The sequence below is a fragment of the Acomys russatus genome, chromosome 5 (assembly GCF_903995435.1).
Source record: "Acomys russatus chromosome 5, mAcoRus1.1, whole genome shotgun sequence".
NCBI lineage: Eukaryota > Metazoa > Chordata > Mammalia > Rodentia > Muridae > Acomys > Acomys russatus.
This window is the reverse complement of record NC_067141.1, coordinates 31,384,502-31,409,714: the sequence shown is the minus strand read 5'-3', so window position 1 is coordinate 31,409,714 and position 25,213 is coordinate 31,384,502. Positions and strand designations below refer to the sequence as shown.

The window sequence follows — 25,213 nt, the reverse complement described above, 5'->3', positions numbered from 1 at the left end:
GACTTGAGTTCAAGTTTTGGAACTCACATGGTAGAAGTTATAACCAGTGAGCACAAGCTGTTCTCCGATCCTCACATATGCATTGTGGGATGTACGCATGGACATGTACACACACACACACACACACACACACACACACACACACACACACATAAAAAAGAAAAAAATTGGGAGGAAAAATTAAAAAGAGATGATTTAAGAAGTAGGAAGATAGATAGGTGAGAGGTGAGAGGGTGAGTAGATGGGAGGGAGAACAGATGGAAAGATGGAGGTATGGGTGGATAGAAGGAAAGATAGATTAAGAGATGGCTGAGTGGATAGATAGTTGCATAGGTTTGTGGAAGGGAAGAGGGAAGAAGGGATGAGTGTATGCGTGGGTTGGCGAATGCAAAGAAGGATGGATGGGCTTGTGGACAGGCAAATGCGTGGGTGGGGGAGGTGGGAAGTGACACACTGGGTGGGCGGCAGATGAATAGGTGTGAGGGTGAGTGGGATCACGAGTGAGTGAACAGGTAGATGGAAGGGCACCCTCAGGTAGCCAGGCTCTCTACTCTGGCTTTTGGTGTCCAGAGAGTACAGATGAATCATAGCAGTCAGTGACTACGCTGACTTTCTCCTGAGACATCTGTGTTTACACTTCCATCATTCCCCAGTGCCCCAAAGGAGAAAAACTAGTTACTATGATGCCCACCAAGGAGCAGAAACTTACAAATAGGCTGTCTTAATGAGATGAAAGGATCTCCCAGTCCTCTGGGCATTTGGGGGAAAGTTCTGGTGATGCCCAAGTGAGCAGGGGTGGGGCTAGAGTGGAGAAACTTTCTAAACCTTCCCCAGGGCGGGCATGCTTGGTCCACTCTATCATTCTCAGCAGCAAAACACCATCAGGGTGGTCCAGTATGTTAACCATTGCCACCCTTGCTAAGACACTCACACAGCTGTTGAGGGACTGTTGGTAAGCTAAGTTAGTTTAGGTGAAAAATATGGGCTTTCGGCTTCTTCCTGGTGGGAGGGAAGAAGCCTCACTCCTTAAGACTGCAAGTCCTTTGGATGCCAGCTAAGTCATGTGGCCCAGGCCCCCACTTTCAGCTAGTTAGCCCACTACCCCATGATCTGTTCCTGTTATTTCATAGCAGCAGGCCAAGGGAAGATGGGAAGGACAAAGGCTTTTGGCACTGCAGAGACAGCAACTGCTTGCAGAGGCAGGAGGGTCTGAAATCCTAACTGGAGATGCTTAAGATGACCAAGACAGATGCTGGCTCCAGGTGCCCCAAACTCCAATTTACACGCATTTCCTAGACTTTGCAAGTGGCTAATCTCTCTCCCTGTGGGAGTCTGACAGCTCAGCCTCCAGAGTTTTGCTCCCCACACTGGCTGAGTTTGTGCTATTTGGATAAACAACATTGCCCTCTTGGGATGCCAGCAGCAGACTTATTTACCTGGTGGTAACCGAGCAATTCCTTCCCACCTACCTCCATCTGGGTGCCTGGATATAGGGGGAGCTGGCACTTTGTAATACTCAGGGGTGGAAGACCTGGGCCTTGGGAGTGGTGAAAGCTCTCATACCAGCTACAGGGATCAAGGACAAAGTCGCCATGCCCTAGACATGTGATTTTGTCCAGTAATTCAATATCTTACACACCAGTGAAGGAGTTGTGGTGGTTCCCCCTTCCCCTAGCCACAAGCAGACACTTTCTACTTTTAAATTCTGTGTGTTTTGAATTCTCCCAACTCTTTGCAGAAGCCAGGAGTCTCTTAGTGGCACTTTCTCCCTTAGGTTGTGTGTGTGTGTGTGTGTGGTATGTGTGTGTGTGGTGTGTGTGTGTGTGTGTGTGTGTGTGTGTGTGTGTGTGTGTGTGCTAGGTGAGGTCATCTAATCCAAGCCTCCAAGAGGCAATACAGTTTAAAAAAAACCACAGGGGTGGTGTCCAGCTCAGGAATTTTGCAGTCACTGGCTGAACCATCCCTGTCTACAGCTGCTGTGAGAGTCTGGGACAGGGAACAGTTGTGCCAGCTGTTGGAGACAAATTATACTATGAAACTCAGGCATGAGTCACATTCCAGCACAGGGGAAATGTGCAAAAGTTATACGCCGTCTTTGGGGGGTGCCAAAAAAAATCATCTTGGTTTTGTCTTGCAAGATGTTCAGCTTGCAGAATGTGGGGCAGACGGAGGAAGGAGGTGGGGGTGGGGGACACAAAGGGGAGCAGATCTGTCTCTAGCCTGTCACACACCCTCCATCGCTTCTAATAACAACACCCAGCATTTAATCAGCCCCTTTGTGGAAACAAGCAATGTCACACTCCTTAATTAGTTAATCCACACAGCCCCCTGGGAGGAGGAGCCTTGTTATTATCCCCACTGGGACCTGGAGGGAAACTGAGGCCAGAATGTGGATTTGGCAAAGAGCTCATGGAACACAGCAGGCAGCTGGACCAGGACTGGTGCCCTCAGTTTGTTTCCCCCAGCTCGTCATCCATGCCCTGCTGACTATCTCCAGTGACACCTGCCTGAATCAGGCCAGAAGGTGCTTTGAGGAAAAGCCAAGCATGGTATAGGAGCCATACCAGAACAGACCCCAGAGTGTGTGTGTTCACAGCCAGCTGCCCTTAGTGGCTGTTCTTTGCCAAGGATCTCAGAAGGAGGGGTAAAAGGCTGGGGAGATGGCTCCTTTGGCAAAGTGCTTGCTGAGTAAGCATGCGGACCTGGTGCTTAGATCCCTAGCACTCACTTAAAAAAGAGGACACAAGTCAGGAGTGGTGGCACATGTCTCCTTCCCCATGTGCTTGGGAAGCAGAGACAGGAAGATTCTTGTGACTTTGATGCCAACTTGGTCTACATAGTTAGTTCCAGGAAAGACAGGACTAAATAGACCCTGACTGGAAAGGGGAAAAATGTGGACATGGCCTGTAACCCAGTGTCAGGGAGACAGAGACAAGAGGATCCCTAATGCTCCAGTCTAGCCAATCAGAGAGTTAGAGAGTTCCTGGTCCAGTGAGAGACAAGAATAAGATAGATAAAATGGACAGTAATAAAGGAGGACATTCAGAATCAACCTCTGGTGTACACAACACACACACACACACACAACACACACACACAAATACACACATACATACACACACACCACACACACATACACATACACAGACACATACACCAGACACATACACATACACACACACAAATACACACATACATACACACACAGCAGACACATACACACATACACACACATACACACATACACACATACATACACACATACCACACACATACATACACATACACACACATATACACACATACCACACACACATACACACTCCACACACACATACACACATACACACATACACACACCACACACATACACACACCACACATATACATACACACATACACACACATATACACACATGCACACACATACATACATACACACACAACACACACATATACACATGCGCATGCTCACACACACACACACACACACACACACACACACACACACGGACAGACAGACAAAGGGGAACTCTAGAGACCCTGTGAATGATCACTGAAGGCCTTGAAGGATAAAGACTTAGGTCAAGCTGCCAGCCAAATGAGACTTCGACAGGAGGCAAGGAAAGATATGGAGTCAGAGGAAGGAAGCCATCAATTCCTTCCAGGAGTTCAAAACCAGTTGCAAAAATATAATGCCTACAGCCTCTACCTGTGTTTCCTTGTTTCTCACTCACGTTGTTAAATCCTAAATAATTAACCAACACCTTTTGTGTGTTTTGGGGCTTGGCGGCTGCAGCCAGGATTTCACGTATGCTAAGTACGGAACATTTTCTGGACCCTGTCCTCTTAAATGGGAGTGATCACACAATTAAAAATGTTTTTCCCCTTCCCTTCCCCTTCCCTCTTTCCCCCAGTTTCACAATGACAGTTTCCCCGAACGGTCACATGCACTCAGATCTCCTGAGAGTTCTGTAATCAGATCTTGGGTTTGAGGTTAGGAATTAGTAGTAAGCATCCTATGGGGTGCCCATGTCACCTACACAGCTGAAAGAGTTCAAAGGCTATGTTAGCAGCAGCGAGCGTACCCTCTAATTCTGTTGTGGAATGCCCTACATGGGAATCCCTGAAGCAGCTGGCCAAGAATAGGACATCACCTTGGGGATCCCCAGTAACATTAGCCTCCCACATGATAGACTGTCAGAACCAGTTTGGTGAGGGCTTCAGGAATGGATAGGACGGAGTGTTTGTGTGTGTGTGTGTGTGTGTGTGTGTGTGTGTGTGTGTGTGTGAGTGTGTGAACATGCGCGCACGCTGGGCAGCTAAGGGGTGGGCTGTAATAGACTATCTTGGGGGAGTGGTCCACACAGCCATGTTTTCTCCTTTGGATATATCTGTGAGTAAGGAAGAAGGCTGATATACTGTATTTTCTGCCTGACAATAGCACAGGGCCAATATAATTCTTCCTTCCAGGGGTCTGGAACTTTGAAGGAAGAGATATTATCTCTGGCTGTGTGATTTGAATGAATCATGACAGTCTAGAGATAAGACCTATGCACTGTCACCAAGGCCTCACCTGATCCCTGTACTTCCTGAGACATGAGGAGGTCCTCTTGAATTCCTTGAGGTGCCCTGTATTTGTTCCCACTTGCTATTTTCTTTACCTAAGCCAGTTTGTCTTTGAAACAACCATAGATGATACTGAACTGCCTGGGGACAGGCCGAACTACTGCAGCAAAGAGAAGTCTGTCCTGGATTCAGGGTTTCACTTTCAGCCAGGTGTCCACCTGTGGCCTCCATGCCTAAGGAACAAGGGTCAACCGTCCTGATCTCTCAGGATGATTTCTGGGCCCAGGAAACATTTTAGAGGCTTTTCTCTGTTACTCTCCTTTTTGACCTCTCATGTCTTTCTGCTGGACTATTGAGACCTGGCTGGTTATATAATCATGACCTTTAAATCCACTCCTAGCCATGACCCTCTGGGCAGCTGTAGCTCCCAGCTAAGCCCCCATGTGAACGTGGATTCTCGCACCCGCCTCCGGCAGCGACCTAAGATCCTTAAGGGCAGGCCTGCACCCACCCACTCCCCAGACTCAACCCAGCACATTAGTATAGCAGTGCCCCTGCTAAAAAGCAGCTTTCAGGAAGGCGTGTTGAGCGACTTGCGCGTGAATGAATGGGCGTGTGTGAAGGAGAACAGGAGGGGCGATTTTCTTCATTTATCAGAAAATCAAGATTGATCATACTCCCCTTTGGCTGTCAGGCAAGATGTTGGGCGTCGAAGAGGGTGGGAGTGGGGGAAAAGGGGAGGACATAGACAACCATGTGTCCCAACTCCTCAAGACACGGCTAAGTCCCCTGCAGGAGGTGGGACCCATCTCTCTCCTTTCCTTCCCCCAGACGAACCAGTTCTCCGGTGATCCCCTCCCACGCTAAACCCTGTCACACGGGGCCTGAAGGAGGGGGAATTCAAGCAGCGCCCGTGCCCCTGTGCTGTGCCTGCCGTCCAACCCTTCTCGTCTGCCCACGGAGCCCCCGCGGAGGCCTCAGCCTCGCGCCCACCGCCCCCACGCGCGGGGAGCCGGGCTCCTGCAAAGGCTCCGCCAGCTCGGGCCTGAGCACCTATTCCCTCCCTAGCGCTAGGGGGCGCTGCCGCCCCACGGCCGTCGCCATGGTCACCGCTGGCGGCGGAGTGGGGTTTACGTAAAGGACGCAGCGTCCCCCGGGGGGCGGAGGCGGCCTTCGCGCCGGCGCCGGCGCCCTGCGGAAGCAACGTTAGTGAATAGGGGCCTTGGGGAGCCCAGGATGGAGGTGGCGGTTGCAGCGGCCGCGGCGGGCCGAGCCCTGCGGCGGGCGGGAGGTAAGGGGGCCCGGGCCGAGCCCTGGGCGCGGGCGCCCTGCGGGCGGCGCGGAGGGCTGGGCAATGTCCACTGCGCGCGGTGGCCGGTCCGACAGGTCCGCGGGCGGAGGTGCGGCTGCCACGCGCGCCCGTGGCAGGTGTGAGGTCCTTGGAGCCTCGGGCCACCGGCGTGGGGATGGTGACACTCGTGGCACGGGCGTGGGCAATGTGGATACAGCACGGGCAGCATGATTTTTCCCAGCGAGGGTGTCAGAAGACTCACCCCCGCCTTGGTGTGGCGGTGGCCGCCCAGGTGTGAGGAGGGTGCACCCTCTGTACAGGAGGGTGGTGCACGCAGCTGGTCAGCTGGTGCGGGTGGGTGGCCAGCTGGTGCTGGGCCATGGTGGTGCGGTGGGCATGGGTGTGAGAAAGTGCTGCCATTGCATGGATGTTGGGATGGTTCCTGGCCTTGGGCTTGACATGGTTTGGAGTGATGGTCCTGAAGGATTGAAGAATCAGTGTCCTGGGCATGACTAGTGGCTCTGGCCCAGCTGTGAAAAATGGCCTTGGATCAGCGCAGTGCCCTGGAGTGACTAGCACTGTGAGGGGAGACTTGGTGGCCCTCAGACCCTGGCAAATACCCACCCTTACAGGGAGATCAGGATGGGCAATGCCTCTGTTATGGGGCCCAGTTTTAATGCCTATTGGGTATGCTGGCCTGGGGGCAGAAGGCCGGAAGAAGGTTGGTGTTCTTTATGATGGATGAGAATGAGAGACACCTTGAGATTTGTCTGCCATGAGGTTCTTGATTGCTGTCCCAGGTAGAGCTCTGCTTGGTTATGAATCTCTACCTGGCTCGTGAATCCTTTCCACTTTGGGGAAGAATAGCAGGAATAGGTCATTCTCGCTGGTGGTCCTTGTTTCTGATGGCATGAGACTCAGAAAGGTGCAGACACTTAAGTGGCCCATGTTTGTAGGTCAAGGGGTCATGTGGCTCACCATCTATCTGTTGCCCCTGGGCTATTCCTTTTCACTTGGGTTGCTAGAGATGCTACTGGGTTTCTGGGAGTTATCTCTTTTGGGTCCAGAGGACCTTTTGAGGACTGAGTGGAAGATGATTCTGTGGCTACTTGGAGTGTTTTGGCTTGCATCTTGTCCTCACCAGTCTTCTGAGAAGCTTTGGGGAAGCGCTCTCTCTCTCTCTCTCTCTTTCTCTCTCTCTCTCCCTCCCTCCCTCCCTCCCTCTCTCCTTCCCTCTTCTCAGTGCTACACGATGTCCTACTTCGCAGAGCATCAGTTTGCAGACCCCTAGAGAAAGTCTTGGAATGTTGGGGAAGACTTCAGGATACTATGGGTTTCTTTGGGGGACGCATAGATAGAAGTAGAATCAAAGAGTTGAGCTCTTCATGACGAGGGTGTTTTCTTTGCAAACATGGGTGCTTAGAGAAGCCTCCCTCACTTGAGGGAACTGAGCTTGAGTCCCCTAAAGCTGGCATATTGTCCCTTGTATTTAGAGCCAGATGACACAAATGCCAGTCTTGGCTCTGTGACCTTGAGCAGGTGGTATTACCTTTAAGAGCCACAGTGGTCCCAGAGAATGGCAGGAGATGTTGCACATGGAGGCTTCTATAAGCAGTGAAAGGCTGTACAAAGGTCAGGGCTTCTCACCAGGTAAAGAGACCGGGCAAGAGACAGGGGGTGTCAGAAATGGAGGCATGGGATGTGATTGGGGAGGAAAGGAGCCATGGGTCCGAGGGCTTGTCATACAGTATTAGAGGCCCAGTGTACATGCTCCTGGTGAGGGGGGTGTGGGCTCTGTTGACACTGTGAGTCAGCTACAGAGCAGGAACCAGGCCCTGGGTCTCCCGAGGACGGTTCTGGTTCTGGACATGGTCATCGCAAGTGTGGACTTCTGTAGGAGTGGCCCACACAGGAGGGAGCCCTTTGCTTGGGCTGCAGCCACACCTCATTAGCTGGGAAGGTCTGGGAGGTGTCTGTGGCTGACAGAACTAGGGTACCTGTGTGGGAGGGAGACTTGGAAAGTGTGTTTTCTCTTGAGAGTTTCCCTCTCAAGAGGGAGTGGCGAGCAGTCATGTCAGCATTCTGGAGGCCATGGCCTAAAGAAAATTAACTGGGTCAGGGCGCCTACCAAGTGGGCTCAGGGCAGGTGGTCCTGTGGGGGAGAGTGAAGCTCTGTGGCAGGAGGATGGGGGAGACAGTGAAGGATGCCCCAGACACATGGAGGAGGAAAAGAGTCAATGAGCATCCCGAAGGGACACTCCAGGGTTGGATAAATATGGTGAGAAGTCCCAAGACATCTGCCCGGATATGATTCCACTTCTGGCGGAACACTCTTTCCAGGTGGGGAAGGTGGGGAAGGTGAGGAAGGTGAGGGGGACTGTAAATTGCTTCATTTTGGGTCTTTTTCTCTAGCATCCCCATGAGTGTCTGCCATGGTTAACAACTCATTGCAAAAGCTTGCTCCTTGAGGCAAAAAGTTTTCCACCTTGTGTCCAGGCTGCAGTGTTTAACCATAGGTAAAAGGTGTGGTGAGATGACTTTTCCATGCAGGGGGATTCACTCTGTCCCAATAGCTGCTACTTAGGCATGGTTAGTGTTTTCTTGGCTGTTCCATGGTTGGCATGAGGGGCCTCTCTGGCTATCTCCATGCTCCCTGCAGCACCTTTCTACCTCCCAGGAGGAAGTGCTTGGCACGGTCACCTCCTGCCTGGAAAGTGCTCTGTAGAACAGATCCATTCAGTGTCTGCTTACATCCCCTCAGCTCACCCTCCACACCTCCGCCTATGTGTTCTGATTTGTGGCTCAGCCTTATGGTTTGGGGCTCCAGGGCCCTTTTCCAGCCACCCTTTGCCATCTGCTTGGTATGCGGGGACTCTGGTGGGGGGAGATGGGAAGATGCTAAGTCAGCCTCTGTTCCCCAAAGCAGAGCTGAGCTTTCTGAGCTGTCCTCAGGGTTTGAGGATAGTAGGGATCCTAGCCAGGGGACCAGCTTGGTCACTGTGCACAGATGCTGGTTTTGACAGGTTCAGCAGAGGCATGGATCTAGTAACAGAAGTGGACGTTGAGGGCAAGCCACTCGTTGGAGTGGAGATTTTCAACTCTAGCCTTCAGTTTTCACTCCCATTTTCTCTGTCCGTGTTTCTCTAAAAAGTTGCTGTACTCAGCTCCTGGCGTTCTTTCCTTCCTTGGCTGCTCCATAAGTCGCAATGCCCAGCCGCTCTGCCTGAAGGGTGCCACGGAATCTGGCATTGCTTACCAGAGGTTATCGATCAGAGGAGGGGACATCTGGTGAGCCTGCTGCAGCTAACGGTGTGGTCGCTCTTCCTCTTGCCTTCTCCCTCTTGGCAGGCCAGAGTGGGGACCTCTGCATCCATCACCTGTTGGGCCAGCACTCCATCTGAGTTCAATTTCTCCCCAGAATAGCATAACATTACACTCTAGCAGACTGAGCAACTAGCGCTTGGGGAAGTATCAATGAGTGTGTGGTCAGGGGAAGATAAATCTTTGAGAACCGCCGAGTCCGGGACATCTGAGGATGTGGTTACCAGCAGGCAGGCCTGGAAATGTTTATCTCGAGTCTCTCTTTCCTTCCTGATACCTCTTTGAGTTGGGGCGAATGGGGACGTGTCTGCATGCATATGGCTTTCCAAGACTCAGGGAGCTGACTTTGCTGCTTAGGGGCCCAGGAGAAGTGATGTGTTGGGGACCAGGGTAGCCAGGGGTGAAGGTGCGGTTTTCATGAGGTTGTGGTTGAGGAAAGCAGGGCGGGGCTGTTTCCACCACAGAGCTGCTCAGAGAGGTACACATGTGTGGAGCCACGTGTGCCTGCAAGTGTGTCTGTGGGAAGTGAGGGCTGAGGGGGTGTGAGCGGCTGGTGGTGTGGGAATTTGTGGGCTCTGGTGTCTGGCTGGTCTGGTGTCAGTGGGTGTGCAGAGAGGGGATTTGCAGCAGGAGGAAGCAGTGGAGCCCGATGGGGGAAGCCTCCTAGGTTGGGCAGGATAGGAGGGTGGGCTTCATGCTTCCTGTGATGGTGTTTGCTGAGGAGCGCTCGTGTTTTCTCGGTGTTCGTTAGAAAGAACCTGGCCCTCAAAGGCCTATATGCACAGGGCCCAGGAATTTGGGGGGTGATTCATGCCTGCCTCCCACCTCTTCCTCCAACACCTGCAAGTCCAATGGGGACAGGCCAGATAGTATCATAGCCTGTGGATATTGTGACTCTAGATGCTGAGGGAGGACAGATCTAGATTTCAGTGCTGGTACTTTTCCACACCTCAGTTTCCTTATCTGTAAGGTAGAGATAGCAATCTTCTTACAAAGCAGAACTGTAAGAATTTCACCCTGTAATAATACCCATGGAGCAGAGATCATGCTAGAAGCCACGGTTTCACCCAGTCAGGGTTTTTGCTCTCTAGTCAGAATCCATTGCACCAAAAAGTGTGGCATCCTGATACAAGTAGATTAAAACCAGGGAGGGATAACAGGTTCCAATACCTGATATGGAGATGGTAGGGCCGTGCTGCCCTGGAGGAGTCTATCTGTCAGTAGCATCACCTCTGCGGATGCCTCTGTTGGATGCTGTGGTAGATGCTTCTTGAGTGCAGGCTGTGGGTTGGAGTCAAAGAGGGTCATGGGTACACTAGAGCAGAAGGTGTAGATTCTTCGCTCAAGAGGCTTGAGTTTCTAAAAGTGGTGCTTCAGGGGGTTAAGTGAGGGTAAGTAATTTGGATGCTGTGATTAAAGAGAACTTGGCTTTTAACCCGGGCCCATTAGGACTGGTGGGAGGATAGATCACAATAGTGGACGTAGCTGGGAAGGCCAGCAGAATGCACAAGCCAGGAGCAATGAAAGCCATGTTTGGAAAGGTAGGGGAACACTAGGTCCCCAGGACCACGAGGGTGGGAACCAGAGGTTGGATTTCTACCTGTGTAAGAATCTGGGTCCTGGGGCCACCACCCTAGAAAAAGGCATTTCTAGAACAGGTACCAGGCCTACTGATGGACACGAACAAAGACGGCCCAGAGCATAGAGCTGGTAGTGTCAACCCTAAGAAGCTAAGGAGAGATGCAAAGCCTGATGGAATATGGAGGGGAGGCAGAAGCCACAACATCTATGGGTTTGGTCTCTAGGAGCTGGGCATGGGAGGGTTAGGAGACAGGAGGACAGCCTGCACAGGGCCTGCCGTCTCTTTCCCTTGTCACTTTCAGATGGTGGTTCCCAGCAGAGAGGCACCAGGCCAGAGTGTAATCTAGAGGCTCTCAAGGCTCTCCATGAGGTTGTTGACAATGTCTTCAAGGCTGTCCTTGCCTCCGAGGCCACTGAGGGCTTCTGCTATTCCTAGCACTTACTTCTAGACATTTAAAAAAAATAATTTTCTCACCAAATTACCCCTTGAAATTTCGCCTGCCTGAGTTCAGCCCAGGAGGTTACTATTCTGGGAAGTTTCATCAAAACCTTTCAGCGTTGTAGAGTTCTCCAGGCTGGGGGCTGGGTGGGGGGAGAACAGGGCCTGTCTGCACTTGTGTTTGAGGCGAGGGGATGTCTCCAAGGGGCATCCAGTCACCTGGAGGCCTTCCTGGCCAAGGAGCTGCTATGTCTCTCTGGGGCCTGAGGAAGATGGCCTTGGCTATAGAAGCTGAGAAAGGACTCCTGTACTAATCCATCCCCAGTAGGCTTTTGTCATGGTTTCTTATGGAGCCATTTAATTAATTTATGATTGATGTTCCTGGACTCACTTGAGCTTAATTCATTATTGATGTTCCTTCATTATGTACCATACACCCTGCACCTCCCACTTCTTGTTGCCCTGGTGGACAGGCCATGTGAGGAGTGGGCACCACGGACTGTACTTTTGTCCCTTTAGGGACAGGGCTCTCCACTTGACTTTTGTCCATCCTTTCGTATTTAGGATTGGAGAGGATATGAATGTGTATGCGCAGGGGGTTTGGCTCTGCCACAGAATAACAGTAAGGAGTGGAATGTGTTGGTACACAGCTGGAATCTCAGCATTCAGGAGGCAGAGGCAGGAGGATCACTGCAAGTTTGAGATCAGCCTGGTCTACACAGCAAGATTTAGGGTAGCTGGAGTTACCTAGATAGACACTACCTCAAAGCAACTGTACCAACAGTAACAATAGCAGCAGCTTTCATCTTGTGAATGACAACTTGAGAGGTAGAAGGTCTTGTTTATGCCTTGTGGCAGGCACCATGTTCAATCCTCTATCCCCGTAAGCTCCATTTCACTGGAGGCTTGAAGAGGTTGAGACACCTGCTCAGGGATACACAGGTAGCCAGGTGGGGAGCCAGGGTTTGAACAGACTAAGTTCACTGTCATGTCCCAGCCCAACCCTGATTTTATTCCAGGCCCCACACAAGCCCCTTCCTACAGGAAGCCTTTCTCCATGCGCCACTGAACTGCACTCTATCTAGACAGCCCTAGAGTGTGTTTGCCTTCTTTTGCTCACCCTTGCTTCCTAAAGCGTGAGGTACTAGTGATGTAACATTTTGCTGAGCAGAGATGCAAGCACCAGGCATCTCTCTGTTCCTTAGTTCATTTCGTCCTCACCAGAGATGCCAGCACCAAGCATCTCTCTGTTCCTTAGTTTATCTCGTCCTCACCACCCCAGGGGCAGGTGGCATGAACCCTTCTGATAGATGATGTTTCAAAACTTGCTAAAGGTCATTCATTTGCCAGAGTTAAGTGTTTAAGTCTCCTTGGGAACAACTACCCCTCCCCCTCATCAGTCAAGAATGCTGTGCTTATCAAATAGCACACCTGTATGTCCTCTCTGTCCTGTGTCAGCACCCCTAACCCCCTTTGCTGTGAGGGCCAGGAGTGCCCACTTCCAAAGGGTGGGTACTTTTGGAGACATGAAATGTGCTGAATTGTTCCTCTCTGCTGGGCATTTATGCATACATTACTTGTGAGTTCTGAGCTTCTGTTTTCCTGTTTGCTGGCTAACAGAGAAGATATCCATTCTGGCCGGCCCACGTTTAAAGATGATGCTGGGAGGGAAAGGGCCCAGGGAAGACAATGTGCTAAGTAAAAGTTAGGATTGCCAGTGAGGTCTCTGGCAGGAGGCCCAAGGGTGCTTAAGGCTGGATACACAAACTCAGGATGAAGCACGTACACCCGCCCTCCAGGTCATCCAGACAGGCTTTGAGGGAGTCCTGTACCTTTCCAGCTGCCAGGAACTTCAGACCCCTGTGGTGCCAGGAAAGGGGCAGGAGGTCCTAAGAAAGGTCATCAGTCCTGGCCTACGTTTAGTAGTTTACTCGTTGGCTGAGAAGCACCTGGGCCTTGGTTATATGAAGTGCAGAGAGGGCTCTCCTGGATTCTGGGCCCTACTTCCCCTGTGTTTCCATGTGCATCCTAACGAGGTCGATTCAGGCTCTGTTTAGTGAGGAAGAGAGAGTTTGCCAAGCAGCCACCTAGATCTCTTCTACCCTACCCCTAAAAACTCACAGAAGCCTGGGAAAGAGGTGAGCCTTGCATCCCGGAAGCAGGACACAGGACACCGCCAGACTCTGCGTGGCTGGGTTCCCCCAGGGCGTCAGCTAGGAATCCTCTGCTTTCTCATCGGCTCTCCCCAGCATCCTTAGCTCAGTGCCTGGCAGGGCCTCTCTCTGGAAGGCCACAGTGCTCTGCATGGTTCTGCACCAATCCTCCCAGGACCCCAGAGTAGAGGGCTTGTGGGTGGGAGCAAGGCAGGCCTGGCACTGCCTGTTGGAAATCTGCGGCCAGGCTGCCGTTAGGTGACGATTCGTTTCACTTCCCAAGTTTCCGCCTTCTGCAGGCTGGGATTACATCAGGCTCCCCTGGCACGCCCTGTAGCCTACTCCCACTTCTCACAGCTCTTTCACTGTCCTGGGACAGCTGCCTTGCTGCAGTTTTTCTGCAGGCTGCAGAATGGCTGGGCAGTCCTAGGTTGGTAGCTGAGGGGACAGTCCCAGCCTTTGCAGCCTCAGCTGCAGGGGCCTGGAACTCCCAGTACCCTGCCTGCTTCACGCTCTTCAGAGACTGCGTGTCTCCAAGAGTATGCCACTCTGCCTACTTCTGACTGTCTGCTTCCGGTTCATCGACTCTGCTTTTAAATAACACAGGCTTTCCAGACACGGGGGCAGAGCTTCACTATAGTACACCGCTGCTTGGGTTTGCTGTTGTTGTTTGTTCCCCCACACCTCCCCTCTCCCAAACCGGGGAAGGGGGCACTGCTGGAATGTGGCACATTGGTATCAAATGACACCCATATAGAAATTCTTGCGCAGAGCCTGGAATGGCAGGTGCTCAGTACTGACTAAGTGCTGTCAGTGACTCTCCATTATGCTGGCAGCCAAGGCCAGTGCTAAGGCTGACGAGACCCTTTTTTCCCCAGTGCTATGCCTCCTCTAGAGCTAGATGGTCCCGAACCCTTCCTCAGTGAAGGCCATGCCCCTTGGGCATCCCTCCCTGCCAGCATCTGGACCTTTTCTCCGAGCTGGCACCGTTTTGCTGGTCCCCCTCCGGCATCTGCTCCGTTCACCTCCCAGCCTGTTCTGGAGCTGGCCTTCCCAACCCCCAGCTCCTTTTGGTTACTCTCCTGTTTTGGTTCACTTCCCTCTGGCACCCCTTCCATCCGGCTCTTGCCTTTGTCTAGTTCCTCTCCTGAGGCCTCTGGGGGAAGCCAGTTTCTCCCAGAACTCCTGTAAGTAAGCAAAGCAATGTGGTCCCTCCAGCCACCCTCGGGCTGTAGGATGATGGATGATGGGCCTGCAAACCAGATCGGGCTTCACAGCGTGACCTGGACATGGCACCCTCTTCAGTGGCTGGAGAATGAAGTGAGGTCACTCTGTGGGTACCACAGCATGCTTCTTGAAGCTTGCAGTCCCTGGCAGGAGTCCCCCCTCAGTTATAAAGATGTGAAGGAGAAGGCCAGGAGAGCAAGTGCACCCAGGAACAGCAGCATGGAGATGCTTCTCTCTTGCTGAGTCAAGGAATTCTTCCCAAGGGTGCATTCAGTTTTGGCCAGGCTGCTGATAATAAGGTCATCATCAAGCCGAGCTCCTACTGTATGCTGGACTTCTGTGTGGAGCTGGGAGGCATAGGAGGAAAGTCACCAGATTCTTCCTGGTTCTGTTAGTGACTGACACATGATACATACTCCCTGGGGTGTCCTTCCAGACCCAGTTCAAAGTACTCCCAGCGCAGGGTCACATTTGCTGCAGAGTATTGGCAGTTTCTGTGTTGTGGACACTTAGCCCCTTTGCACTCAAGACTGTCCCATGACACCTAGAAGGAGCACTGAGTGTTTCATAGCTGAGGAGAATGTGGGACCTCAGCTTCCTTAGAATGTCCAGGAAATCTGTTAGAAGCCACATCTCCGTGGCCACTCTCTGTGTGGCCCTGACTTTCAGGGCCCTAATCTCCCACTGGGGACATTGTGAACCCTGGGATGACTATCTTCCTTTTGGATACCCCCATTGATGAAGACTGATCTCCTGCACTCCCAGGAAGCTCCAGGTCTGGTCCCCAGGAGTCGTCTGAGTTTTCATCTGTGTTGTTTTGCTTCCTGGCCCTGTCCTCCTCAGACCCCACACCTCCCTGGCCTTGGCAACGCCTTTCAGGCTCACACAGGATGGTTCCTCTCACCCCGCATGCCCCCTGCCAGTGCTGTTGAGCTGTTCCAGATTGTTCTCCTTGTTGCCCGCCTGCCATACTATACAGTTTAATAAACAGGCTAATGGAGGCTCTGGGCACCTCAGGAGCCGCCTTCTCTGTTTCTTGGTCCCTTTAGAGAGCCTGCCCCCTCCCTTCCCCAGGTGAACCCCATTCAGCAGGCTTCTGGAAGCGGTAACTAAGCTGGGCGCCCAGCCCACCACCTGCTTGCTACTTTATAAAAGTTTAACCTTAATGGTGTAATGAACTCCCATCATAAAGCAGCTGGAGCGGTGCATCCTGGGATGTATAAATTATAGGAGCCCTCTGAAGTTGTAATTGGAAATGGCAGCAACTGGAATGTTGAAAGAGGCTGGCCTCACTGGGCTGAGCACAGCTATTCTCTACTTCCTTTCAAAAGGCACACAGAACTGGGTCTGGCTGTGAAGAAAGAATGTCCTCAGACCAAACTGAGCTCCTGGTCCCTCCGCCCCAGATCCTACTTCCTGTCCCCAGCTGTGTCTGCAGAGACTGAAAGCTTTGGAGGCTGGAAGTCCACCCTGGCTCTGAGCTGCAGACTGCAGGCACAGTAGGCCAGCAGGGAACAGGGCTCCAGACAGACAGCGGGGTGGGGGTGGGGGGTGTCAGCCACAACGCTGCTGTCCAGGGAAGGCTACAGAGCCCATCGATTTGACTTCCCTTCTGCTGCTCTGATCATGGCTCGTAACTGGGCCTGATCTGTGAAGTGGGACTGGGGCTCTCTAGGGGTAATGAGTGCTCTGCTGTGGGGTTCCTGCTGCAGCCAGGGACCCTTAACCAAGTCATTTAGCCTCGGCTGCAGTTCCTGCCTATAGAATGGGCGTGACTGGGCCTCTGAGAACACCTGGAAAGAGACATGGGGTGCACTGTCTAGTTGCTTGTCCAAGACTAGGTATGGCACTGTGTGACACTCACATATGGGGAGCTTGCTGATGTAGGCTTAGCTCACGCCAGATGGGCCCATCCGTTATTTCTAATAAGCTGAGATTCTAACTATCAGCGGGCTGTGGCTGGTCCATGGACCGTGGTTTGAGTGGCAAAGGCACAGTATGTAAACCTTAATGAGTGTGATGATCTATCTCAACACTGCCAAGTACTTACACAGGTACTTGTGTTGGTACCAGTCAGCATTCCTGTGTGTGGCCTCACCCTGGAACAGGCAGGAGAGTAAACTGTTACTTGGTATCCTCTGCCACCACCATCTGACTTCTCTGAGATGGAACCCAGAATCTAGGAGTGCCAGCGCTGGATGTATAGTCACTGCATGCTTAAATGGCAGGCCTGTTGGGGCCTACTCTCTAAGTCAGGCCTCCTCTTAACACGTTCTTATGCCCCACCTTTGGCTCACTGATTCGGAATTGCTGGGTGGGAAAATGGGAGGTGGCCTGGGAATCTGCATCTATCAGTCAGCACTGCTATCCCCCTTTGCACATCTCTTGGAACCACTACCTGAGAGCTGTGTGAAGAGCAGAATGCCTCAAACTCAAGAGAGCAGAGAAGGCAGGATCTGGCAGGGTCCTAGCCTCAAAGCCTGGAGCCCAGAGGTATGTTCCCTAGGCTTGCTTCAGAGGTTTCCTTTCAGCACGAAGAGGGAAACTGAGGGACTGGGTGGATAAGCTACCACAATTCAGCTGCATTGAGGAGAGGTGGTGAAAAGCCATTTGATGAGCAGAGTTCACTTTCTCAGGTCCCTGAAAAGAAGTGGCAGATACAGAGAAGCCCCATGCAGTAGTTGCTTTTCTCGTTGCCACTTTAAAATCTGGACAAAAACATTTCGGGAGAAGAAGAGTACATTCTGGCTCACAGTTCAAGTCCATCGCGTCGGGTGTCATGACGGCAAGAGCCTGAGGTTACAGTGTATTCAGAGTCCGGAAGCAGGGAGAGACATGCCGGTGTTCCACATACTATCTCTTTTTTATTTAGTCCGTGATTCCAGTCCATGGAATGGCGCCACCCACAGTGACAGTGGGCCTTCCCACGTCAATTAACCCAATCCCCAAACTCTCTCACAGGCAGCCCAGAGGTTTGTCTCCTAGGTGACCCTAGATTCTGTCAACAATAACCATCACACACTATATTTGGACAGAGAAAACAAAGGGCTAGATGGTTGTTCATAGTTAATTTTCCAAGTGGGATCAGGGGCAGCTTCTGGTTCTTTTATTGTCAGTGGTGGTGGTTTCTGTTTTCCATAGAGAACGTAATTTCATAGGAAGGAGGAAAATGTGACATAAACATGTCTGGTCTTGAGTCCCAGGGACACAGAAGACTCATCCAGCAGGAGGCGAGAGGCCTCCTTGGCTAGTGGCAGATTCACCTGCCCTGGACTGTGGCACTCTGGCTGAAGTAACTTTGTCCAGACCCCGGTGCTCCTTGTCCATCATTTTAACTATTGCTTTTTTGCTTCTTTCTCTGTTTCTGTTTCCTCTAGCGATGGTAAGGACACCTGTCTGCCTCACAGAAGGAAAATGTGAGAAGAGACAGCCAAAAGTCCCTTCGCCTCTGGTTTGCAAGGCTCCAGGGCTACAGTTCATTTTCCATCAGGATGTGTCTCCTAGGTGCTCAAAAATAAGCTACAGAGTCGAGCTCATAGAGCATGCTAAGGAAGTGATGAGTGAATAAATGAGGCTTGAGTGGCGTTTCTGACAGAGCAAAACCCAAAGCTGTGTGACCTTGGCCATGGCAATATATTTCCCTGGTCCTTGACTATAGGTTGTGAGGATGGAGCAGCCTGATCTTGAACTCTGATGCCTCTAGCTCTGCTCTGGCCTTCTGGTGACTTGCTTCCTACTATATTACATGGCTTTCTGAGCAGCCTCAGGTGCTGGAGGAGCCCTCTGCCAGGTTTGTATCTCTAAGTGGCTGCTAGCATATGGTTCCCTAGACAAGTCTTGATCATGGCTGTCTGTCTCTGATAGCTAGGCCTCCATGCCTGTGGCCATAGGTATATGGTAGATGGTGGGAGACTTTGTAGACCTACTGACTGCAGAGATCCAGGGAGCCTGAGTGATCTTGGTCCTAAATTGGTCTCTTGGATCATGTGGGTGGGGTCTGCCCTGCCTTCTCTTCTTTGCTGGTCTGAGCTGCCTCAGGAGTGTCCCAGTGCCTGGCTTTGTATCTGCGACCTCCCTTCCAGCAGCCCTAAGACTCAGTGCTTCTAGCTACTCTTTTCCATTGAGCGGCTCAATTCCAGCAGGGGTGCGGATAGGAGAAAGTCATTCAAGAGATTTGTTTGAAAGACATCTAAATAAACCCAGGAGATTTATGTGGCCACATGTTTCCAGGCTTCTTTCAAAGTAGTGGATAGGCTTCTGAATCTCTCCCACCACCCACTTCCCCGTTCCGGAAGTGCAAGAGGCCAGGCTTTAGGAAGAACCAAGAAAGGGGAAGCCCAGCAGGAGCTGAAGATCAAAGCTAGCAGGGGCTGGAGAAGGCCAACCGGAAGCTTTCCCAGCAACCCATCATGCCCATGGGTAGGGTCCCTGATCCCTGCCCAGGCAGCAGCCAGTAGCACGCATGTGATCCCAAGAAGCTGGGAAGCTGCTCCCGAGCCTGTGTCTTCTCCAGTGAGCACCCCCTGGTCCAGGAATCTAGAGGGGCTGCTTTTGCATGTGACCCAGTGAAGGTTGTAGGGAACGTTCTGCTCGGGGGGCCTCTGGGTGGCAGTGCAAGGTGTGTCTCCCTCTTGGTCCTGGGGTGGGAAGAAGGGGGACAACATGATGCAGATAGACACCTTCCCTCCTGGATGCCTCCTCTGTCTCCTGACTGAGCACTGACCCCATTGTAAGGCCCCTTGCGTTGTAGCCTTGTACCCACTGGCCCACCTAGGGTTTCTTTCTCAGTCTGACAAGAGAACTCCTCAAGGTTGGACTGGGGCATCTCCTGAGGTCTTGCAGAGTGTAGCCGTTGCCTCCTGGTCTGGGAGCTCCCAGGCCATAGATCTCTCCTGCCCTGAGCTTTGACACACCCAAGGCTGTGGATGGAGCATGCTCAGAACATCATCCCTACCTTACTTCTCTCACCTAGGCAAGAGGCAGAGGGCCCTCCCTATGTGAATGCCTGACTAGAAAAGGATGGAAGGGTGTGTGTGTGTGTGTGTGTGTCTGTGTCTGTGTCTGTGCCTGTGTGAATGAGGGAAGGGGTCATCCTGAGGCTGGATGTTATAGCTGCAAAGGGTAGCAATCTCTCCTGCATTGTCAGGCAAGCCACAGGAGGTAGCCAGTGACCTCCAGCACCAACCAGTCTGGTGGGTTTACAGGCCTGGCCATTTCTCCTGTTTGATCTAGAACAAGACATCTTGCTGGCTCTGCCTGGTTCCTTCCTAGCTGGCATTGTTTTCTACTTGGCCTTGGTCTGACCTCCTGGAAAAGGGATAGGGTGAACCATTGGCCTCAGCCTCCTCTCCACCTTGGCCTGACAAGTAGGAGGCCCCTCAAGAATGAGGCAGAGTGTCCATGCCTACATCTGGAGTCATGTAGATGGCCGAACCCTGGAAAGCAGGGCACTTGGAGGCTAGGGTGCCTGGCACTGAACAGGAGCCACCAGGGACTCCTCTCCATTAATGTGCTAAGCCTGAGAGGTTGGGGGCTATAGGAGAGTAGCCATATGCCCATGGCCTACCTTTCAGGGCTGTCTGCAGTGTGACTTCTCCCTGTTCCACTTGCCTGGCTCCTATCTCAGGGAGCAGGAAATGGGGGTGAGGGAGCCCGGGTGTTCCTCTCACCCTCTGTGGGAGGGGCTGGATACCCCACTCATAGGTGTCAGCAGAGCCTCTCCAGTGGTGGGTGCTGGTGCTGGGACTTCCCTGGCTGACTCACCCTGGGCCTGGCTGTGCCTCCGCTGAGGCAGGAGTTGTGAAGGTGTCTGGGTGGTGACAGCAACTCACACTCAGTCCCAGGATGGGGTGAGGGGGATAGAGTAAGTTCAACATCCTAGCGCTGCCAAAGAGCCTGCCACCCCTACCTCCCAGCATGAGACGAGTGAGGCTCAGGTCTTGAACATGGCTGCTCCTGAAGAGTCCTGGGCTAAACGCCTTGCTTGCCCTGCCCCTTCCAAGAGACCAGAGAATAGGGAAGCCATTGATTCAGAGGCATTTCCCAGACATAGACAGGGCAGCCAGGCTGAGGACTCTGGAGGCAGGAAGTGGGGTCAGCCCAGTGACCTAGCTAGGGCCAAGGACCCCTGGGAGAAAGGAGAACACTGTTGGCTCCCCACCACCCAGGGGAAAAAAAACCTCACAGGTCCTGTGTACTTGGTTCTCAGACACCCAGAGCCTCCCCCAACAGGCAGTAGGACAGAGGTGTTGCAATCACAGTGTGGGGAGGGGTGGGGGAGAACTGAGCAGACAGCACTGCAGTGCATGGCTTGCTAGCAGGCCTGTGGGGGCGGTGGCAGCAGTGCTGCGTGGGGTGAGCTGAGGGGTGGGTTGGGGGGATGTGCAGTTCTGGGTGACTAGCCCCAGAATCCCTGCCTTCCTGTTACCAGTGGGAGGTGGGTTGCCCTGACTCCCTGGGCTGGAGTAGCAGGAGATGGCTGCTAGGAGTAAGAGCTGGGACCCTGGCATGATTTGGCTATGACACCCGTCTATCTGCCTTGTGAGAAATGTAGCAGTGTTGTCTCTCAGGTGCCACAGCCAGCACCTCTGACAAGCAGGGTATCTGAATTTCTGGGCCAAAGGGTGCTGATTCTTTGTGGACAGGCACATTGGTAAGATGTCTCCGGCGGGAATAAGGCTGGCAAGCCCAGGCTTGAACAGCCGTAAGCCTAACCTGGTACTCAGCTTGGCCCACAACTGGAGAAAGGAGCACCGAGGCAAAACCAGCTGTCACCTGAGCAGGGAATATGCATGGGTGGCATGAAGGAACATCAGGTCCCAGCTGGGATGGTTCTTCCCAATGGGCTAGCACAGTCTTGTCCCTCTAAGCGGGGGCTCTCTCTTAAAAAGAATTGTCAAGCTGCTTGTATGGGGGCAGGGTAGCCCTGTGTGTTAGAGAGGCAGAGCTTCGGACAGGAAGGTGGGGCCAGTCCTGCACCAGGTGGGGCAAGGTTGTAGGAATCTGGGGGAGTAGGGAGGGTTCTGAGGTTTGCTTCCTACCTGCTGCTGAGCTTGCATGGCCTATGACAGATATTTGTATCCTTGGTCCTCAGTAGCCCTGAGGCTCCTCTCCATCAGGGGGCTCTGTTTGTTGTTTCCTGGATTCTAAAGAATAGTCAAGGCTGTGGTGGCACACGCCTTTAACCCCAGCAATCAGGAGGCAGAAGCAGAGGCAGGCAGATCTCTATGAGTTCAAAGCCAGCCTGGTCTACAGAGCGAGTTCCAAGACAGCCAGTGCTACATAGAGAAACCCTGTCTCAACAAACAAACAAACAAACAAACAAACAAACAATAGAAGATCCAAGGGCTCTAGAATGTTGTTGGGTGGGTCCTCGTTAGCCAGCTCCCTCTATAGAGAGGGGCAGGGCCTGGCCATCCCTTCCTGGACCCTCTTTGCCCTTGGCCTGTGGGAATAATGGGGTGAAATGAGGTGATGGCTGGAAGTTGCTTTGATGAGACTCAGGCACCTGGGCTTTCAGTTAACAGTGGCTGATACTGTTTAAGTTATCATTATCATTCAGTTGACAGTGGCTGATACTGTTTAAGTTGTCATTATCATATTGTGGAACCAACTCCCCGAAGCCTGGAGCATCCTGGCCCCCATATGCTCCAGAACCAGAATGTGAGGCAAGCACAGCCACAGGGTTTGGGTGGATAGGACTGGCCCCAGCACTGCCCCCCCCCCCCGTGGCCTCTCAGGTCTTGGCTGAGATGCCTGCTCCCATCTGCAGAGGGGCCACCCCGCCCTCCCAAGTTGGCTGGGAGACCTCAGAGCTGGGAGCGCATGTTCTCCAAGCATCTTGCTCACAGCAGATGGCAACCACAACTGCCTTTCTCCCTGCAGTTCCGGTGCACCTCCCTTGCTCACCCCCTGTTAACTTTGGTTTCTGCTTTTGGAGATGGGGAGGCAGCCTTCATGCCCCCAGAGCTGCCTCTGATTGTGGGTGAGGCCTGGTGCATGCAAGGTGGGCACTTTCTGAAGGGGCGGAAGCCTCCTCGTACTCCCCAGCTCAGGGACGGTCTTGCCCTGGTTCCTGCTATCTTCTTGGCCAAATGTGTTGGCAGTGCGATCTGAGAGGAGCAAGGAGCCGGGCTGGGGCCTTGTTTGACATCTTGAGCAGCTGCTAGGCACCAGGCTCTGTGCTGGATGCCAAGGACATGGAGATGCAGGGTGTGCAGCCCTGCCCCGTAACAGCTCCCAGCATTTGGGGAGCACAGGATGGAGGAGCACCAATTGTCCTACCTAAGGGGTTGGTGGGCCCCAACAGCATCTTGGAGGTTAAACCCGGGAAACCTGAAGAGCTCTGTAAGCGGCAAGATTGGAGAAAGCACTGAGGGCCTGCAGCACACCCTACTGAGGCACTTGGGGCAGGCATGTTGCTTCCACTGGACCCTTAGAATATAGCCTGTCCTCTGTTTGCATCTAGGTTGGGGTTAGCCCAAAGCCAAAGCTCCAAAACAGAGTGGTACGCTTCTCTCTCAGCTCTAGGGGTTCTGCCTGGGGTTGCAGCCCTGACAGTGGGATAGATGTGACCTATCTTTTCCTTCTGCCTAGCCCTGCAGCCACAGGTGTTAGCACTGTTTTCCTTTGCGGGGGTGGGGTATCCAAGAACAACTGGGCAAGCATGGTAAGCCCCCGAAGTACCACCCCTCATTCTGATCCGGCCTCCAGTCCACCCACACCCATTGGCAGCTCTAGGCTGAACACTCACATAGTTGATGGCTTGTGTATGCTGAGCCCTGTGCCTGTTACTGGAGTTGTTAGGGTCAAAGCCTGAGCTCTGGCAGACCCAACAAGCTAGACAGACCATCTGTTCCCTGTTGGCCAGTTAGAGACAAGTAGTGGTGAAAAAGAGAGTGCAGCGTGGCCATGCTGAGGGGGCAGAAGAGCTAGAAGGGTCCAGGGACCCCTCCACGTTGGTCTCCAGGATCCTGACACAGGCCTGGTCAGGATGTGGCCCTGCTGATCGCTGTCTGCTTCAGTCTGGCCTTCAAAGTGGTCAGAATTGCATGAAAACCTCTTCCTAAGAGACCAGTTTCTCCTCTGGCTGGCACCAGGCTTCAGCTTTTCTCTTCCCCCAGCATGAGATTCCTAGGGACATTTTTTTAATTATTTGGAGATTGTTGTTTCTATAGCCTGATAGCCAAAGGGAGGGCACAAGTGTCTGCCTTTAGAGTACCTTATCCCATGGCAGACATATGCAAGGACTCCTACATAGGCCTCATCCAATTAACTTTAAGGTTGTGAATGTTGGGTATCACCAGCCCCAAGGCTCTATGACTTGTTCAGGGTCCTTCAACAGACTCCAAGCCCTCTCCAGGATGTCTCCTGTGGGGTCACTTACCCTGTCCCCTACACAAAGCTTGAGGGAGCATGTGTAGCAGACCTAGGCCAGCGGCAGGCAACTGTCAGAGCTTACTTTGGAGGCCTCAGCTTCATTCTTCCTGCTGCTGCCTCACCTGCTTCATAGTCAGGCCTTCTGGGGGAGTCCATAGCAGGGAGTCAGCTCGTTTGCTCTTCGAGACTCTCCAAATACCACAGGCCAAACGTTGGGCACTAGTGGCTACTACAGGCAGGGCCTTCAGAGCACAGTCCATCAGGCAGCAGGCAGAGCTGAGGCCTTGGTGTTTGCTTTTCCCTGCCCCCTCTTGCACCTGTCTAACTGTTTCTGTTTGCCCAAGGATTTGCCTTCCTGGAAGATGGGCGGGACTGAGCAGGATGCAGGGGCAGGGGCAGGAAGGTGGCAATGCTTTTTGGCACCCAGCTTTCTGCTGGCTCTGTACTGCGCATGAACACATACCTTCCTGTGCTCCCTGACACTCTCCCAGCACTGCATGCCCTCGCCCTCGCAGAGCATGTGACTTCATATTGCCCGGGCTTGGCATGCCTGGCATGCCTGGACAGCAGCAGCGGCAGCAGCAACAGCTGGACTGTCAGCTAGAAGCAGAAGAGGCCCCCAGAGCCCTGTTCTGGGGCACTGGCCCCAGGGCGCGGGGGTGAGGGGCAGCATCAATGGGACTTTTGTGTAGCCGGGGCAGAGGAACACATGGCTAGAGCCAGGGGCCCTGTGCAGACACATCTGCTCCTTTCTGTCCTGGAGTGGCCAGTCTGCAGGCCTCTACCCTCCTCCTAGCAGGGGAGCTTGTCTTGGTTCAAGCCATCCTATCCCTGACCTTAGCTGAATCTGCTTCAGCCACGTGCACTTCTCCAGTACAGCACAGTCTCCTAAGGGTCTGGCCTTTCAGCACCTCTCCCTTGCCTGACAGAGCTTGTCCACAGTGGCCCCTGGAGGCTGTGATCTGGGTCCTCTGGGGCAAAGGGAACAGGTTAAGTAACCACTAGATCGAAGGGTAAGGAACTCCCTTTTTCCCTTAGCTGGCAGCCCCAGGTGGGGCTTGCATTGGCTGGACAAGAAGCCCAACACCTCACTTCCTGTTGTCTTGCCCGTGGCTACCCTTGTGGAGTAGTTTTAGTCTTATAAGAGGGGAACTCTTAAGTGCCATCTTTGTTTCCATTCTGCTTTGTGCAGTCACCTTTAAGAAAGTCAGTGCCATGTATGACCCATGACCTCTGTGTCACTCAGTACCTGTC

The 25,213-nt window shown here is 52.8% G+C and overlaps 2 protein-coding genes across 2 annotated transcripts in view; one reads left to right on the top strand and one right to left on the bottom strand.

Moving 5' to 3' along the window:
* Positions 1-995: 995 nt before the first annotated feature.
* The window catches only part of Tmem258 (transmembrane protein 258), a 105,242-nt gene continuing 81,024 nt past the window's right edge, over positions 996-25,213 (bottom strand). The window contains exon 4 of the mRNA XM_051146117.1: positions 996-1,007. The gene's annotated coding sequence lies outside the window, so the exon portion shown is untranslated. The remainder of the gene's footprint in view (positions 1,008-25,213) is intronic.
* Positions 5,741-25,213, top strand: part of Dagla (diacylglycerol lipase alpha) — a 58,014-nt gene continuing 38,541 nt past the window's right edge. The window contains exon 1 of the mRNA XM_051146113.1: positions 5,741-5,860. The gene's annotated coding sequence lies outside the window, so the exon portion shown is untranslated. The remainder of the gene's footprint in view (positions 5,861-25,213) is intronic.